We start from the raw sequence: 13,822 nt of genomic DNA, 5'->3' as shown, positions 1-13,822 counted from the left end.
AGGGCTATTTAGAATTTTATCGTCCCCAAAATTTAAAAAAAAAAAATTCAAAATGAGTTTTCTTTTTCTCTTTGGAATCTTTCCTTTTAATTAAAAATTCCCTTTTTTAAAAAGGGGGAAAACATAGAAAGAAAAAGAGGCATTGTATCAGTTAAGGTCCTGGCAGAAACAGATGGCACCCTCAAATTGGGTCATTCGAAGTGAGTTTAATAAAGAGACCTGTGACAGGTGCGTGGGGAGGGCAGAGACTGGTGACTTGCCTCCGAGAACTGGGCCCAGTGGGGCAAGTTCTGGAAGCAATGAACCAGAATCTGGGGAAGGGAAGGGCAGTGCGGAGGGGCCATCCCCGGGGCGGGGGGAGCCAGTCCAAGCAAGCCACAGGGATGGAGGAAACCAGGGGGATGAACACCCGCCTCCCTCTGATTTCCTGTTAATTCTTCTGTTGCCTGCACCCCAGTGGGAAGCCAGAGGTCCCAGGCCAGCCTCCCAGGGCACCCAGGAGGGGGCAGGTAGACAGGAGACCTGGGTGGGGGGCGAATAGAAGAGTTGGCCGCCACCCCTGAACTTCACCCAGGGAAGACATCCGTGTCCTCACCCCAGGAACCACGGAAAACCCCAACAGCTAACACGCCATCACTGAGAGGGATTTAGACAGACGCATCCTTACCTGAAGCCTGTGGCATTGGCTGCATGTCGGGGCCGGTACAAGGGGTAGCAGAGAATAACAGGGAAGGAATGAACAGCTAATATGAAAATGAACTGCCGTGGTCCCCAGTGATCAGAGCTGTCACAAGGCCTTTGAATATTCTTAACCTCACTGCATAATTATACTGGGTAAAGCTGGTAGAGCCATTTCCAGCACCAGCTTCTATATCTGTTAACGTCCCAGTAGGAAGCAGACGTTCCGCTCCAGTGTGAGCAACGTGACAACAGTTTAATCAAGGCACCGTTGACACAGATGCGGGCAGGAGACCCCACAGAGAAAGCCAGAGGGACAGAGTCATGGGCAAGGTGGGGCGACCCACTCCCACCTCTCGGCCTGAAGAAACAAGGGCAAAATGGGAAAGAGAAGTTCCAGAATCTCAGAACCAGCCTGGGGAAGAGATGGGGAGAATGAGAGAGGGACAGAGTGAGCATAACGGATGGGGTGACTGGGGGCTCCTGCTGGTGGGTCTCCTGTCGTGAGGAAGGGGACGTGAGAAATGACCCCCCATCCTCTCTGCTGTTTCTGCCTTTCGCTCCCTGTCGGCGAAGTCTGCTTGTTACCCCCAAAAGGGGAAGCCGAAAGACCTCAGGTCTTATAAGAATTCAGACGGGAGACAGAAGAGTTGGGTAGTGAAAGATTTGAAAGGTTTTATCAGCAAAGGGGAAGTGCACGTCCAAACACGGGACGTGGGCTGAACAAAGGGCGGACGGCAGTGGTCTCTGTTTGCCCCCTTCTCTTGTTGCCTCACTCAGAGGTGGTCTCTTGATTGATTGATGGCTCTTGGCCCTGGATGCTCGTCCCCTTCTGTGCATGTCCTTACCCATGATGCGCGCAGAAAAACCCATGGTGGGGCTATAAATTGCAATGCTAATTATATTTCAATGAACATTGCGTCCTGTCTGGTTAGGTCCTTGCAATATATTATCATATTATCATATATTATCATATATTATATATTATTGTATATTATTAAATTACATATTATTTATATAATTATTATATGTTATATTATATATTATATATATTTATATATTATACTATATTATATAAATATATATAATATATATATTTTGGGTGAGAAAAATAAATTTCAGAGCTGTGTTTGAAAAGACTGTCCGCAGCACCACAGAATGTATGAAAGAAGGAGGAGAATTCTTGTGGCCGGTGTGGCATGGTCCAGGCACCCAGCTCTCAGATTTTCTCTGACTTAGAGATGGAGGGCAGGTATCCTCAGAAGATGATGGAAATCCATCCCCTAAATTGTGGACTATCTCAACAAGGCTTCTGCTAAGTGGTGGAGAGCCACCAGCTCCGGGTGGCCTGCCTATGACACGTGTTGTGAGTGTGTTTGATTGTTTCCCGGTGAGGTACCAACCCTCATGACTTCACAGAAGGTCACCAAAGAGGCTGGCTATTGAGTGAGAGCGGAAAATCTCAGCTGTGTTAGGACACAGGGCATCAGTCCGCGAGTGTAAAACACCTGCTCGTGTCCACACGGAACAATCAACCCACAGACAAGTTAGATATTTTCCAGGAAAGGGCAAGATTCTAATATTTTGGTAATTGAAGATGTTTGGCGGGGGGTTCTAAATGGCTCCAAGTTAAAACTGGATGCCTTTTCTGTCCGCGAGTTTAAACGCGCTACAATGTTTCCATCACTTCAAGTTCCATTCCTACTGTCAGATGCACGTTAAAGAGTTGTTGCCGGTGCATATTTGTAACGCCGGCGACTTCCAGATCGTGTTCAATTAAACAAATCACCAGCGCGTGACAAACAGCTTCCAATCATACGAAATCACTCCTGCCTTGTTAAAATCTCATTTGTTATCAGAACTCTTAAAAATATGAGGTGCCTCCGGGGAAAAATTATTACCGCTCATCTTGCAACAGGAAATAACACTCCCTGTAAATCCACACCAGCAAGGGTGTTCTTATTAAAAAGGGATCCACGGGTCAGTTGCTAATTTCTCATTGACAGCATCACTTAGGAAGGCACACTGTGTCGTTACGGTGGCTGGTGATCATTTTCAGAGAGACTAGGCATTATTTCAGCCAGGTTCTGATAGAAGCAATTTGCAATACAAATCGAACAGAATAAACGTTTCATATATCATCGTGTTTCAGATATTTTCACCTTTAAAACAGCTTTATTGACATATAATTGATATAGGAAGAAATGCACACATTTCCTGTGTAGAATTTGATGTTTGGACGGATGCAAACGGCCCGGTAGCATCATTGCAGTCAAGCTCACAGACAGATCTAACCCTTTCCAAAGTTTCCTTGGGTCCCCTTGTGTTTTTTGTTTGTGTTCTTGTTTTTGTTACGCAGTGAGAGCACTTAACCTGACTTCTACTCTGCTAACAAATTTCGAAGTAAATGATACTTTGTTGTTGTTAACTGCAGGGTTTGTGCTGTACAGAGAACCCCCCCAAGAGCTGATCTTGTATAAAAATTGCACCTTTATACCCATCGAATGTATATTTCCCACATCCCCCAACCTCTGGCAACCACAGCTGTATTCTCTGCCTCCATGATTTTGACAATTTTAGGTTCCTCATAGAGGTCGAATCACAAAGTATTTGTTCTTTTGGGTCTGGCTTATCACACTTAGCAGAACGACCTTCAGATTTATCCATGCTGTTGTAAATGGCAGAGATTCCTTCAATCTCAAGATGGAATGATATTTCATTGTATATGTGTGTCTATGGATATGTGTATGTACATGTGTATACATGTATTCCATTGTTTGTATATGTGCGTCTGTGTATATACATGTATATAACTCCTTTATCCATTCATCTGTTGATTGACACTTGAGTTATTTCTATAACTTCATGAATAATGTGGCAATGAATGTGGGAGCTCACATATCTCTTTAATCCCTAATTTCAATTTTTGGAGGTACATACCAAGAAGTAGAATTTTTGAATCGTGCGATGGTTCTATTCTTAATTTTTTGAGGAACCACCATACTTGTTTCTCATACCCACAACACTGTCTCATGTTTCTATGAACAGCAGTTGCCAATTTTCCCACAACCTTGTCAACACGCTATGATTGTCATTAATTTTGATAATAGCCAATCCTAAGACGTGTGAGGTGATACCTCACTGTGGGTTTGATTGGTGGCTCTCTGATGATTAGCGATGCTGGACGTCTTATTTTGAGAAATGTCTATTCCAGTACTTTACCTACTTTTAATTGGGTCATTTACCTACTGTTGAATTATGGAGTTCTGTATATATTTTGGATATTAACCCTTTATCAGATACATAGTTTACAAATATTTCCTCCCCTTCTACAGATTGTCTTTTCATTCTGTTCATCATTCCTTTTGCTGTGCAGTGGTTTTTAGTTAAATGTCTCACTTATTTATTTTTGCTTGTGTTGTCTGTGTTCTTGGTGTCACCAAGACCAAGGTCATGTAGAGTTTCCCTTATGTGTTTCTCTAGGAGTTTTACAGTTTTAGTTCTTACGTTTAAGTCTTTAGTCCATTTTAAGTTGATTTTGTGCGTGGCATAAGGTGGGAATACAGTTTCTTTTTTCTTTTCTTTTCTTTTCTTTTTTTCTTTTTTCTTTTCTTTTCTTTTTCTTTTTTCTTTTTTCTTTCTTTCTTTCTTTCTTTCTTTCTTTCTTTCTTTCTTTCTTTCTTTCTTTCTTTCTTTCTTTCTTTCTTTCTTTCCTTCTTCCTTCCTTCCTTCCTTCCTTCCTTCCTTCCTTCCTTCCTTCCTTCTTCTTTCTTTCTTTTTTTTTGCATGTAGATAGCCCATTTCCCAACACCATTTGTTGAAAGAGCTACATTTTCCCTATTGTGTGTTTTTGGCATCCTTGCCCAAGGTCAGTGGACCGCATGTGTGTGGGTTTATTTCTGGGCTCTCTGCTCTGTCCCATTGGTCTCCGTGTCTGTCTGGCACGTATGTTCCTTACCATCAGAACTGAAATTGAATGATGGAAGGATTAGTCACAGGGGATTGTTTTGGCTAAATCAAGGGAAGTTTTCACCAAAAGGAGCCCAGGCTCCTGAAGTCACAGGGCGAGGGGAGACCCAAGGAGTAAGACAGGCATCCGATGGGAGTCTCTGACCTCAAGCCACTTCTCCTGTGCACAGAGTTACTGAAATCCCCCAAGGGATCTTGCTAACATGCTGATTCAGATGAAGGGAGGGGGGCAGCATGTTGAGTCTGCATTTCTAACAAGCTCCCCGGTGTTGAATTTGCACACGTTGAGCAGCAAATTCTAGACTTTTCATTTTCACCTAAGAACATCATTAGGAAGCGACAGTGCCACGTCTTTTAATTGTCTATGACTTGATTCCTAAAGAAGAAGAGTAGCTGACATCTTTTAACTCTTAACTGCAGAACAGGCCCTATTCTAATTATAAACTTAACATAAACGTATTTTATTCAGTCTTCACAAGATCCAATGAAGTCAGTGCTATTAGCATCCTTAATTTATGGACGAGAAAATTGAGACACGGGGGTCAAGAAACCTTACCAGGTCAAGTAGTCCATGGTGAGGTCTGAACGGACACCAAATTGCGGATGCTTGAATCTATGTTCTTTATTAAAACTACCTCAGAGATGAATTTTAAGGGATGACTATTAAACTAACATTAATTGCATCATCTTGAAGAAATTCTTCATCGTTTACTTCTACGTTTCACTGGTTCCACTTGTCTGAATATTATTACTGTTTTTTTTTTTTTACCCTATCTGGTTGAAAAGCATTATTTACGACTGTCTCTCCGAAATTTAAAAAATATATAAATATACATTTGTTTTAGACCATTTAAAAATACAACTCAAGGAACAAAGAAACCCTAAATAAAAATAATGGGACACATTTTCCCTAAGTTGTGTCCACTTGGTGACCGCTCGGCCCTGAGCCAACATTCTCCTGGGACATAAAAACAGTCCATTTTAATTCGGGTAAACCGTCATGCAGACGGCATCTTTTATATCATATACGTTCATCCTATCACCCAGGTCGGTGTAAATGTACAGAAACAATTTTTTTTAATAAAATTATTTTTATATTTTAGAAGTAACGGTTTGTTGTTTTCTTATAATGAAAAATGACTGAGTTGAAAAGATCTACAAATATCCTTGAATATTTTGGTTTACATCACTCCGGGATTAATTAAGTGTGTGTTTGTGTGTGTGTACATTGCTGTTGTTAACGTAGCATCGTCATTGTAACTGAAGACTCTGAAACCAGATGGCTTGTTTTGAATCCCGACTCTGCCATACACTCTGGGGCACTGAATAATTTACAAATCACTTAACTTCTTTGAATTTAGGATTCCTCACCCAAGAAAAGAAAAAAAAAAAGTGCCTGCTTCATATGTATATGAGAATGAAATATATTAATACATGTAAATATCTTAGAAACGTGCTTGACACGTTATGAACACTTAGAAATATTAGCTCTCATCTTTGTGATCACATTTTTCATAAAATTTTATGTTTTGATATTTTCCCATCAGTTTGCATGATGTTACAAATCCTTAAATGTCTTTTTACACGCCAGAATACTAGTTGGATTACATTACAATGGAACTAACGTATAGATTATTTTCCCCAGATTTGAGGTCATTTGTTTTACAGTAGAGAGTTAGAAGTGTTTACAAATAATTTGGGACTTCGCATATGACAACATTTATTTTTAAAATACCAGTAACATATGTATCTGACTGAGTTTTTGGATCAACATGAACCCTCTTGAATAAATTCCACTGTTTTCGGTCCATTTACTTCTTAATCTATGTGCATGATTTTTCTTCTTTTGCAAAATTTGAACTAATTGAGCTGTGCCAAAGCCTACTGTTTGCTCTTAAGGAACTTGGGTTTGGCTCAGCCCTTCTGACATCCACCCTGGACCTTCATGAATTCCCACCTCCCGTCTGCAGGTGCTGGGCAAGCAAAGACTTGACGTAAATGTCCAGGGATGGATCCAGTGTGGTTCTGGTGGATTGAAATAAGATCATCCTTCACTGCTGCCTGGTTTGTTTATTGCCACTGCAGCGATGGTGGCAGAAGGGAAAACCCACAATCTCCAGGTTTCTAGTGTTGATCTCGAAAATAAGTTAGCCAGTGATTTATATACAGCAAAATGAGTTTGTTAGGGAATAGCTAAGGACTGCAATTTGGGACATGCAAGCTGTGGCAAGTCACAGGCAAATCCAAAGAGACAAAGGGAAAGGCATTTCTATTAGGTTTTAGGAGGAAGCTGGGGAGGGTGACTTGGAATAAAAGATCCTTGCAGGGGAAGGAGAGGTCAAGACTGTGGCGGCTTCTTGTTGGCTGCAGGTGGCGGCTCCTGCATTGTTGCTGGGAAGGGAGGGACCTTCCTTCTTTTCCTTAAAAGCTGGAGATGAAATTTCCACGCGAGAAATGTACCAGAAGAAAAGTAACATTGTTAACATCATGGACAAGAGGTTGCGCTAGAGGAAGTTTCACACAAACAGACCTGATCTTCACTCATTCTGCTGGTTACGCAGGTCGCATGGTGGTACCTGTGAAAGCAACCCTCCAGCACCTGCTGGCTCCATTTTAAATGAGGTTTTTCCTTTATTTATTTTTACCAGGACCTGCCCTCTCCCGACAGGGTCCTCTGGCTTGGGGAGCAGCGATCTCCGGCCACTTCACAGCAGCCACAGCTCAGCAGAGGGACCCACCGCCTCTCTGCTCGCAGTCCAGCTGTCGTATCTACAAGGGAGCACAGAAAGTCAGAGGATTGCTCTGCGGGTCTGGCAGACCTTGAGGGCGAGTCTAAATCCAGCTTTGCTGATGTTTCAGTTAATATAAAATCCTCACACGTTTTTGCACTACACCAATGGCCAATCATGGTCCTTAAAATTGGAATTTGTTTTCACCGCTCTTCCTAGGCACCATTCTGCAACTTTCTCTTAAGACTGAGTTTAATGTGGGTACAACTGGTTTTCTCACCCTAAATCCTAAGGCATTGTACTCTTAGAAAAATATTTCCAAGAATTCCTAAATGTTCCACCTTTCGCAAGATTGGTGCATCTTGTGATATCTGGAGGCTACTGGAAATTGGGAAAAAAAAATAAATCAGATGTCAGATGAACCCAAACGTTGATTCAGTCCCTGGTGGGGATCTGTGTGACCATGCCGCTCACCTTTTTTGATGTCGTAGTTGGGAACAGCACTGTGCCCAAACAGCTTTCATTATTTGCCGTGGGAAACACAGGGAGTGAGAGGTTAAATCTGGTATTTTTGGATCCCAGTTCTCTTCAGCTGTCTTCCATGTGAACATAATGAAATGACACTTTTAATTTTTTATTAGCAGTTCAGAAACTGCTTCACATACATTATCTTATTTGCCGCTGCCGCCACCACGTGAGATGGGCAACGTGGTCCTCGTAATTCCCACTGACAGATGAGGAATTGGGGGTCGGGGAGGATAAGTGGCTCATCGCAGGGGTGCCCCTCTGCTGGAAAGGAGCACCTATGGGGGAAAAGACACCTGCTCAGAAGTCAGAGTCTCTGAGGGTCCTGTCTTCCCATTTGCACAGTCTTGGTCTCGTCATTCAAATTCCCTGAAGTCTGTGTCTTTAAAAGTCACCTAAAATGAAAACCACCGAATAACAATACCAACTTCCATCCAAACCCAGAGCGATAGTTTGAAGCTTCAGAGAATGAATGTGATGAGCAGAGAGTGAGGAAAGCAGCCGAAGGCTGGAGAGCCGGCCGACAAACAGGGATAAGTGACAAGATGGGGTAAATCGGCTGAAAATGGAGTGAAAGGGCAGCTTTATGATTGTTATTATCTGTGTCTGTTTCCTTTGTTGGAACACTTCTCTGGGTGAATAACTGATCACAGACCTGCAGCGTTTTTAATTGTAAGGGACATGCAGATATTATATTCCTGGACATCATAACATTTTCCCATAGCACCTGCCACTTCTTGAAAAGAGTAGGATGGTCAGGTGTCACCTGGGGAGAGAGGCTTTGGAAATAGCCTGAGATGTGTAGCCCCGAGGCTTGAGTGATGTGTTTGTGGGTTGTAGTGTACTGGAGTGTGTTAAATATGATTTTGGCTGGACCAAAGGCAGGCTACAAAGAACCACTGTGGGATGAGTCTGTGGTGGCAGGGTGCATCCAGGTCTCAGAGACTTCCAATTGCCTATTAACATAATTTATGCTCCCCTATCAAATGAGAGACATTGCAAAAGTTTGAACAAAGTAACACTGTGCATTCGTTGGATGCATTCACTGGTTTCCAACTGGATTTAACAAATTAAGTGACTTTTTCAGTAATTGCTGGAGAGGCTGTGGAGAAAAGGGAACCCTTCTGCACTGTTGGTGGGAATGTAGTTTGGTGCAGCCACTGTGGAAAACAGTACGGAGATGCCTCAAAAGACTAAAAATAGACTTGCTATATGATCCAGCAATCCCACTCTGGGGTGTATATCTAAAGGGAACCATAATTTGAAAAGATACATGCACCCCAATATTCATAGCAGCACAATTTACAATAGCCAAGACATGGAAGCAACCTAAATGTCCATTGACAGATGACTGGATAAAGTTGTGATATATTTATACAATGGAATACTACTCAGCCATAAAAAAGAGTAAAGTAAGACCATTTACAGCAATATGGATGGGCCTGGAGAATGTCATTCTAAGTGAAGTAGGCCAGAGAGAGAAAGAAAAATACCATATGGTATCACTTATATGCAGAATCTAAAAAAAAAAAAGACACAAATGAACTTATTAACAAAACAGAAACAGACTCACAGACATAGAGGACCAACATGGTAACCAGGAAGAAGAGGGGGTGGGAAGGAATAAATTGGGAGTTCGGGATTTGCAGATACTAACTACTATATATAAAATAAACATCAAGTTTCTTCTGCCTAGCACAGGGAACCATATTCAATATCTTGTAGTAACTTATAATGAAAAAGGATATGAAAAGGAATATGTGAATATTCATGTATGGCTGAAGCACTGTGCTGTGAACCAGAAACTGACATGACATTATAAACGGACTGTACTTCAATATAAAAAAAGAAAAAAAAAAGCTATCAGAGTCAAAAAAATTAAGTGACTTTTTAAAATTCCATAGTATTCACGATATATGATCTTTATGGCATTATAATCGTGTGCATGTTCTTTAATTTATTAGATGTTTGCAATAAATAGGTAGGCGTTATAAAATAGAGATGGGCTAGTCCAGTGCAGCAACAGCTCATGGGGCTAGCCAGGCATCACAATCTTTACTCTGTATTGTGCAGAGAGCATCACTCGACCTAGACTGAATTGCAGTATGTCAGGATCTGTTTCAGAGTCTAATTTTGCTAAGAGTTTAGTGCCGGCATTGATAATACTCTCTCTCCTCCTTCTCACAATACGAGCGTCATTAATAGTTTACCTTTAGAGATTTCCGATTGAATTTCTTCCCATAAACATTGGTCTCCCTGAGCTTATCTTAATTTTTTGTCCAATGGCAACAGCAGAGTCTTACCTTTGCAATTGTATTTCTGTAAATTTATGTCTGATTGCACAAATACACATTTTTTGCAAGGTAATGAGAGCTTCTCTTTTGCACCCTCTTACGTCCTGAAAGAGGAAGGAGAGGAAGGATGATCAAATGAATAAGAGAAAAAAGAGAGTCACATTCATACGCAAGGATATCTAATATCTCTAGTTCATGAAGAGATAACATTATTGATGCCGCCACTAGCATCTCTGCAGGTAGGTGTGATTTTAGAAGCTTGTGCAAATCATTTTCATTAACTACCCCCAAGCCACAGATAATAAAACGCAAGCATACATGACAACAAACATGTAAATTATATGCCAATGCCGACCCTCCGACCACGCCGGGAACAGGACGTGTCCGTGCTGAGGAAAATGAGAAAAGATAGTCGTGCTGCCAATTTAAAAATGAAATGATGCTCGCATGAAAAAAAAATTCTTGTCTTGGTATATATTAAAATATTTTAGACATGTCAATCTTATCTGTAACTGTCATTGAAGGGATGTACACGGAAGACAAATCCTTTAAGAATAACGTGCATGAGATAGAGGGGGAAGTGAGCTCAGTTTCAAGGCGACCAGTGGTGCCCCTAAGACATTCTGCACAGGCTCAAAAAGTCAAAATGTTAAGTCAAATACAGAAGAGTTTGCTTTAAGATTCTCCAAAGTTCCCGGACCACCTCATCAAAGCATCTTCATTCTCTCATTATCTTTTTTCAATCTTTTCTCCTTCCCTCTTTCCTCTTGATTTAATGCAACCATTGCATTTCTACCTTTCTAGGCAAGAGCCTCCGCTGCTGTTGGGGATACAGATTTACAACTCCTGGGGGCTTCTGAAATGTACCACTGGTGAATGAAAAACTCTGCAAACCAGATCAGTAAACAAAGAACGCTGAAGCCATCAAGTCACCAGTGGCTGTTGCCGCCCCCCCTAGTGATGACAAGCCTGCAGCCCGGCCTCAGCCACTCACAAGGTTGCACCCTAAGGGGACTCAGAATAAGAAAGGACAGGACACTGGCCCTGGGTAGCCAGGTGCTTGTCAAAGGAATGAATACAATGAGCCCAAATGTTTGCTTCCTCCATACATAGAAAAGCACTAAATTCTTTAACTTGAGATGCCTGGTTTTCTTTAGATAACAAGCAATCTTTTATTGTTCCGACCACCTGGTCTTTGTTGTAAAGCTCCTATACATCCTGGCTCCTCCCCTACCCCTTGGGAGCAGCCCCTCAGAGCATCTGAGAGGCTGTCATCCCGGATCCAGTCCTGCCACCAAATAAAACATAACTCTCAACTTTTAGGCCGTGCATTGATTGGTCGACACATTTCTGCCTGAAGACCTAAGATCACATTTTCAAGCCTTTGAATTTGAGATGCAGACAGAATAAAGTTTTACAGCCAAGGAATTCCTAACTGCACGATGTGGAAATATATGTATAATATTGTGGTTTTAGGGCTCATTGCTTGCATTACAATTTCCTTAGCATAATTATCATCACCATAAAAATTTTAGTAAGGTTTTAATGTATATTTTGCATTTTGGCGTGTGAAGATTTAATTGTTGGCTTGGCTTGATTTTTGGTTGAAGACACTGACCTCATGGTTTAATTAGCAACATTGGCATATGATTTTAAAGACAGCCAAATAATTATGGTGTGCCTCCCATAATCCTATCAAAAATCTGACCTCAATCTAGCTGAGTCAGTCTACAGTTAGAGTATCTTAATTTTTTTTGACACCCAGTGAAGTGTGTTGTCATATTTTAAAGCATCTGAGTCAACTTTTGCTTTTAAATTACTAGATTTTGTTTTTTAGAAAAAATTTAGGTCTACAGAAAATGGAGCAGATGGTACAGAGAGATAAGACACCCTTTCTCTTTCTCCCGCTCAGTGTCCTTTGTTACTAACATCTTCTGTTAGTGTGGCATTATATTTGTAACAACTGATGAACTTACACTGATAGATTAATATTAACTGAAGTTCGTAGTTTAATAGCAGAGACCACTTTTTGTGTTGGACAGTGTCGACTGAAATAAAATCACGCAACCTAAAAGCTGAGAGTTATGTTTAATTTGGTGGACACTTCTGAGGATTCGAACCCCTTCGAGCCCAGGATGACAGCCTCTCAGATGCTCTGAGGGACCACTCCTAAGAGGTAGGGGAGGAGCTAGGATATAAAGGAATTTTACAGCGAAGACCAGTGGTCGGAACAATAAAAGATGACTTGTTAACTGAAGAAAAGCAGGCATCTCAAGTTAAAGAATTCAGCGCTTTTCTATGTATGGGAGGGAGCAGACATTTGGGCTCATTGAATTCATTCCTTTGACAAGCACCCAGCTATCCAGGGCCAGTGTCCTGTCCTTTCTTATTCTGAGTCCCCTCTGGGTGCACCCTTGTGAGTGGCTGCAGAGGCCGGGCTGCAGGCTGGTCCTCACTGGGGGGGTGGGGGGTGGCTGCCACTGATGGCTTGATGGCTTCAGCATGCTTTGCTTACTGATCTGGTTTGCAGTCTTCTTCATTCACAACAGTCAGTTCTATGGGTTTTGGCCAACGCACAACGTCATTTAAGCAGCGCTGTGGTAAAATACAGAACAGTTTCCCTGCACCAAAATTCCTCCCACCCATTCATCCGTCCTCCCTCCCCCTAACTCCCTGGCCACCACTGATCTTTTACTTTCTACATAATTTTGCCTTTCGAATTTCATATAATTGGAATCGTACAGTATGTAGCCTCTCCTTTCCCTTAGAAATATGCATTTAAATGTCCTTTACTTCTTTTCATGGCTCAATTACTCATTTCTTTTTTCTCACTGAGTTACAGTCCATTGCATGGATGCACCAGATTTATTTCGACGTTCACTTTTTAAGGGACACCTTGGTCACGCCTATTTTTTGACAATTACGAATAAAGCTGCTGTAAACATTGATGTGCAAGTTTTTTTTTGTGGGGACATAAATTTCCAACTCACTTGAGTAAATGCTTGGGAATGTGGCTCTGAATCCTGTGACAAGACCCCAGTTAGCTATACAAGAAGCCATCAAACTGTCTTCCAAATTGGTTGAGAAGCATTTTGCATTCCCACCAGCAGAGAATGAGAGTTTCTGTCGCTCCACACCCTCACTGGCATTTGGTACAGTCAGTATTTCGAATTTCAGCTACTCAACAGGTGTATGATGATGTCTCATTGCTTTAATTTGGAATTCCTCAATGACTTACGACGTTGACCATCTTTTCATATACTTGGTTTCCATCAGTGTATTTTTTTCTTTGGCGAGGTGTCTGCTCAGTTCTTTGGCCCATTTTATTTTATCCTTTAAATTTATTTTTAGTGGAGGGACTGGGGATTGAACCCAGGACCCCGTGCATGCCAAGCACACACTCTGCCACTGAGCTATACCCTCCCGCCCCTGGCCTATTTTAAAGCTGAGTTATTTGTTTTCTTATAATTGTTTTAAGAGTTTTTTTCTTTTTCTTTTTTTTTGGTATATTTTGGATACAAGCCCTTTGTCAGAAACGTGTTTTACAAGTATTTGCTTCTACTAGATGGATAATCTTTATATCATTTTATAAGTGTCTTTCACAGTTTAAAAAAATTTTTTTTTGAG

General features: G+C 41.4%; 1 non-coding gene across 1 annotated transcript; it reads right to left on the bottom strand.

Annotated features, from left to right (window-relative positions):
* Positions 1 to 13,546: 13,546 nt before the first annotated feature.
* On the bottom strand, positions 13,547 to 13,619 carry TRNAA-GGC (transfer RNA alanine (anticodon GGC)). The gene has a single exon. It is a non-coding gene; the product is annotated as a tRNA-Ala (tRNA).
* Positions 13,620 to 13,822: the final 203 nt, after the last annotated feature.

The sequence above is a fragment of the Camelus bactrianus genome, chromosome 36 (genome assembly GCF_048773025.1).
Source record: "Camelus bactrianus isolate YW-2024 breed Bactrian camel chromosome 36, ASM4877302v1, whole genome shotgun sequence".
Lineage (NCBI taxonomy): Eukaryota > Metazoa > Chordata > Mammalia > Artiodactyla > Camelidae > Camelus > Camelus bactrianus.
The sequence above is the reverse complement of the archived record's forward strand: the minus strand, read 5'-3'. Positions and strand labels throughout refer to the sequence as shown.